This window comes from Humulus lupulus, chromosome 2 (genome assembly GCF_963169125.1).
Source record: "Humulus lupulus chromosome 2, drHumLupu1.1, whole genome shotgun sequence".
NCBI lineage: Eukaryota > Viridiplantae > Streptophyta > Magnoliopsida > Rosales > Cannabaceae > Humulus > Humulus lupulus.
The window spans coordinates 226,214,371-226,220,777 of NC_084794.1; positions in this window are offsets into that span (position 1 = coordinate 226,214,371).

Genomic DNA, 6,407 nt, shown 5'->3' on the forward strand with positions numbered 1-6,407 from the left:
TTTCCAACTCTCTCTCTTTCTCTCTCTCTAACCTTAATCTCTCTTTATATTTTTAAGACCAAGGTTTTCTCCAAGAAACTCATCAAGAATTGCTTGATTTGCATGAGTTTTAAGGCTTGTTCAATCTCAAATCTCATTCTAATTAGTTGAAGCTTCAAGCAATTAGGAAGGCTTGGAATATAGATTTTGGATAACAATATCATTATTGTGTATAAGCCTTATAAGTTCCTCAAGTTTGAAGATTCAAGTTGCTCAATACAAAGGTTGTATCTCTCTAACCCCTAATCTAGTATTTTGTAATTCTATTATGTTATTCATTGTTAGTATTGATGATTAAATGTATCTAAATTCATCTTATCATCATTTAATCATTTAGTTATTTATATTCAAGATTAACATTCATATCATGAACATGTTTCTTTGATTATCAAGAATTGTCTTCATACTTTGAATTTGAATCTTGATCAACATCTAGGGTTTGGAATATTGCATTATTATCATTATTCATTGTCGATTTTCAAAGAGTAAAGCCATATATTCCCAACAATCAAAATCTCTATTTCTAATTACTTTTAATTTTGTGTTTTGTATTATCAACAATGAGGGAAATTGGTTCATCTTCTACAACTTTCAAATCCTTGTTTCATGAATTGGATTGTGTTGGATACATAACCATGAAAGATCAAAGAAGTTTCCATTTGGAGATGCTCTACATGAATGTGGATATGAATTCAAAGTCTTCATCAACAAAGGATAAGACAAATCAATAGGATCACATGCTTAAGGAGATTGGTATCATCAAGTTCCTTATTTCTAAATGTGTAGTTTTTAAGAATTTGAATGAAATGTGTTTGTTGTCATATTTTTGTGAGTTTGAGATTATTGTTTATATCAAAAGTACAATGGTGAATTTTAATAAACAATTCAAGGGTCATTGTTTTACTTGTTTTGTTTGTAAAGTTATTGATCATCATGTGATATATGGTTATTGTAACATTAACCATAATAAGATTGGGGTTAATACAATTGATGATGAGATCGTTGTGACCTTAGTTGAATTTAATGCATTCGATGAGGAATGTATGATAACCCTCAAGAGAATTGACATGGTTCATGCATGTATTGATTTAACTAATGCAACCTTAAGAGAAGGTGAACATGTCAATGCAATTGATGTTGAGATCATTGCAACCTTGAGTGAAGTTAATGCAACCCAACGAAAGGTGCAAGGATGGTGGTATGATACTTGTGCCACCATTCATGCAACCTAAGATAAAATTCTTTTCAAAACCTTTGAAATTGAAAAGGTGGGACTTTAAGTCCAAATGGGAAATGAAAAGAGATCCAAGGTACTTGGAAGGGGTTGCATTGATGCGTTCTTCACTAATGGAAAGAAAGTGACCCTAAATAATATTTTTTATGTTCCCTATATGAATAGAAATATTATGAGTGGAAGTCTATTAAGTAAATCCAGCATAAAAAAATTGAGCATGAATTTAGTAAATCCACTTTGACAAAATTGGGCACTTTTGTGGGAAGGGGTTATTCATGTGATGGAATGATCGAACTTTGTACTCTTGATAGTGACAATAATGATATGTTATCTAAATCTTGTAATGTGATTAATTATAATTCTATTACTTTGTGGCATAATAGGCTGGCTCATATAGGTTATAACACAATTAAAAGAGTTATTAAATGTGGATTAATTAATTTTGATGTGAGTGAGCATGATAAATGTGAATTCTGCGTTGAATCTAAAATGGTAAAGAAACATTTTTCAAGTGTTGATAGATGTTCAAACTTGCTAGATTTAATACATAGTGATTTATGCGAATTGAATGGCATGTTGACTATAGAAGGAAATACATACTTTATGACTTTGATAGATGATTGCTCTAGGTATACTTATGTGTATTTCTGTAAGAGTATGGATGAGGCATTTAATCAATTTAAAATTTGTAAAGCTGAAGTAGAAAATCAATTGGAATGGAAAATAAAGACTCTTAGAAGTGATAGAGGTGGTGAATACTTTTCAAATGATTTCAATGTGCTTTGTGAACAACATGGCATTATACATGAATGCACCGCACCATACACTCCACAACAAAATGGAATAGTTGAAAGAATGAATAGGACCTATCTTGAGATGATTAACTCTATGCTTTTACATGCTAAATTGTGTTATAATTTGTGGGGAGAAGCCTTGCTTGCAGCGTATCATATATTGAATCGAATTCCTTGAAAAAGAACAATGCGTCTCCATATGAGTTATGGAGAGGAAAGAAGTCTAACTTAGGCTGTCTTAAAGTGTGGGGCTGCCTTGCTTATTGCAATAGCACAGAGCCTAAAAGGACCAAGTTGGGTCCATGGGCTGTAAAGTACGCATTTGTTGGCTATGCCTCAAATAGCAAGGCCTATAGGCTATTAGACTTGGAGTCTAATGTAATAATTGAATCAAGAGAAGTGGAGTTCTTTGAGAATATATTATATTGTGATAGTAATTCTCAAGAACCCACAAGTGTTGGAGAATCTCTTAATGAATAAATCCAAAGGTTGATGAACAACCTATATTGCCTCGGAGAAGCCAAAGGCTTAAAGAATTGGGATCAAATGAGACATGTTCTCAAGTGGATACACTCTTCCTAGTAGAGGGAAACCTTGAACAAGTCACATGGAAATTTTCTATGGCTCTTCAAGTTGAGGATGATCCCAAAACATTCCAAGAAGCAATGTCTTTGAGAGACCCCGCCTTTTGGAAGGAGGCAATAAATGATGAGATGGATTCAATTATTTCAAACCACACATGAGAATTGGTAGACCTTCCACATGATTCAAAACCAATTGGGTGCAAGTGGGTATTTTGGAGGAAATATCACATCAATGACACATTTGTAGTGTCTTGGAATTTTACTTAGTAGTAGTAGTAGTAGTAGTAGTAGCTTTGTATTCTAGTTTTCATGATTATTATATCAAGCCGGGATTTAGTTGGAAACTCGTAGAAATAGTTATGGATTTTATAAGTTTAGCCTATGGTTTAGAAATATTAATTTTAACATAAGGTTTGATTAATATAGCTGGTCCTAAAAATGATATTTATTATAACCTAAGGTTTAGATAGAATGATTAAGAACGTGACACTTGTCACATGTATGTTTATTAAGGATTTAAGGATTTTGGATGAATAAATTAATAAAGGATAGATCTAGAAGGTCTAGAACCTTCCAGCAGCTGTTAGGATCACATTTAACTCAATCAAAGTTGTTTAAACAAACTTAAGTGTACAGAAAGTGTGCAAAAATGTGTTTAAAATATCAGTGTATGTCGATATATTGCAGCTATAGGGGCCGATATATCACCTAAGGTTGATACAGAAAACACGTCGACTTCGCGCAAACGAAACCACGGAGGTTCAGGACATAGGGGCAGGCGATATATCGCCTATAGGGGCAATATATCGGCTCTTTTTGGTATTTTTGAAACTTTGTGGAAACCAAATTAGAAATCGCCTCAACAACTTAGATTTTCCCATGAACGTTTTTGTTCGAGTTCTGGGCATCTGTTGAACAGAAAATTAAAATTTATTCAATTACTATTCATTTATTTATTCTTTTTAAAAGGGGTTAGTTTTACTCCTTGAACTCTATAAATAGGACCTTACACTCAGCCATTCCATTCATCATTCAAGCATTCTTCAGAGCCTCCAAGCTGCTAAGTTTATTCTAGAGAGAAACACTAGGGTTTTAGGATTAAAAGCATTTCCATCTAAGCTTTTCTAAACACTTGGAAGTAAGATAGGGTGAAATTTTGGTATTGACATGTAGGTCAAAGTTCTAGTCTATCCAAGGTATTCTTATCCTCAGGTTTAGTTCATTATATTTCTTTTTATTCTTTCATTTTCTTCCAAATCCTAACTTGTTATTATGGCTTCTGATTAGGTGTTTGATTTTCTTGAAACTTAAGGTTTTCAGTAAGTTATTATGGATCTTACTGTTTGATTTTAGGAGTTTTCCATCCCATTCTTGTCTCCAATATTCCGGTTTTTGGTAAGGAAAATAGGTTAGATTGTATGTATTATGATATGTTTATATGCTATGTTATGCTTATGTGCTATGTATGTATGTATGTATATGTTTTATGTTGTAGAGACTTGGGAAATATAGTTGCATAGATAGCAAATAAATCCCAATATGTTATCATTATCGTAGATTATAGTTATGATTTAACCTACCTCGATTAGTAGCAAGAGGACCTAGATGGTTTATCATATACTGTGTTGTGTTTTAACCTACCTCAAATAGTAGCAAAAGGACCTAGATGGTTTGTATCACATACTACGGTAATGAGTTAATGGCCATTAATATTGTAGTCCTATGTTTTATGATTTACGTTTTACGTTTTTACGTCATACATTTTATGATTTATGTTTTTAGTCTTATGTTTTATGATATGTTTTAGTAGATTTTCCTTGTTGGGCATTAGGCTCATTCCTTTTTATTTTAGAAGGTGCAAGAAAATAAGCTTGGAAGGCGGGATGGATTCATGGCAGCTTTGGCATGTGTATTGTGAGAGGACTGAATGATTGGACTGCTGGAAAAGATCGAGGATGAAGTTTATATTTTTGAGTCTTTTCAATTATGTATTTATGTTTTTCCACATTTAGTATTTGAACAATTAAATAAAGGTTTTTGTTTTCTTTATGATTTTATGTAATAACAATGGGATCCCGTATTTTGGATTTTCATAATAAAGTTCTATTATTTTATGCATGTATTCCAAAATAGTAGTTATGCTTAGTAGTTTTAAAGATTCGAGGTTTAGAGTTAGTCGGGGCATTACAAACCATAAAGGCAAGACTAGTTGCCAAATGGTTTAAACAAAAGGAAGGAGTCAATTATTTTGACACGTATGCACTGATTGCTAGGACAACCACTATAAGAGTACTATTTGCCTTATCATCAATATATAACATTATGTTCATTAAATGGATGTCAAAACAGCATTCCTAGATGGAGATCTCAATGAGGAGATTTATCTGGAACAACCGGAGGTTTTGTTCTAAGGGAAAATGAACACAAAGTGTGTAGGCTTGTTAAATCATTATATTGTTTAAAGAAAGCACCAAAAAATTGGCATAAGAGATTTGATAAGGCCATAATTTTGGATGGCCTTAGACACAATAATGTAGACAAGTGCTTATACTTTAAGACTTGTGATGACTATGTCATCTTGGTGTGTCTATATGTTGATGATATGTTGATTTTGAGTAATGATATGAAAAGCATAATGGAAACGAAGAGGTTTATATCTTCCACTTTCATGATGAAATACCTTAGAGAGGTTGATATCATCTAGGGTATAAGTGAGAAGAAATAGTGGGGGTTATGCCTTAATTCAAGAACACTATGTTGAGAAAGTGCTTGAACAGTTTTTTCATCTCAAAATCAAAGAGGAAAATACACCATTTGATTCAAGCATAAAGATTGAAAAGAATAATGATAGAGCAGTGGCTCAACTTGAGTATGCAAGTGCAATAGGGAGTCTAATGTACGCCGCTCATTGTACAAGGGCGGATATGGCATATGCAGTTAGTAAACTAAGTAGGTTTACAAGCAATCCAAGTATGGAACATTGGAAAGTGATTGAGAGAGTTTTAGGGTAACTTAAAAGGACCAAGCAGCTAGGCCTCCAATATTAAAAGTTCCCAAAGATACTTGAAGGATATTCTGATGCGAGTTGGATATCAAGTGTAGGAGATAATCTCTCCACAAGTGGATGGGTGTTTATGCTCGGATGAGGAGCAGTTTCTTAGGGTTCTAAGAAACAAACATGTATTTTACACTCAACCATGGAGGCCGAATTTATAGATCTAGTGGCAACCAGCAAAGAGGCTAAGAGGCTTAGGGATCTCATGTTGGAGATCCCAATTTCCGCGGATGAGGTATCGATGATCTCGATATTTTGTGATAGTGAAGCCACATTGGCTATAGCATATAATGGCGTATATAACGGGACGTCTAGACATATAAGTCTAAGACATTAGTATGTGAGACAATTGATTCATGGAGGAATCATATCGATCTCATATGTTAAGGCAAATGAGAACTTAGCGGATCCCTTTACAAAACCTCTTGCGAAGAGGTTAGTAAGTTCTACTTCGAAAGGGATGGGACTAAAACTCCTAGAATAATATATTAACCAACGATGGAAACCCAACTCCAAACTTGTGAACATCAAGGGAAAGAATTCAATGTGTAAGAACAAGTTATTGGATGAATTGTTTCAACATTAAAAAAATCATGAGTTTCATCCAAGGATGGTTAGTGTTGGTTGCTACCGAGTGAGTATTAAGCCTAAGGATTTTAATGAAGTTCAGTTATGTGCAACATGTTGGGAATTGTTGGGAT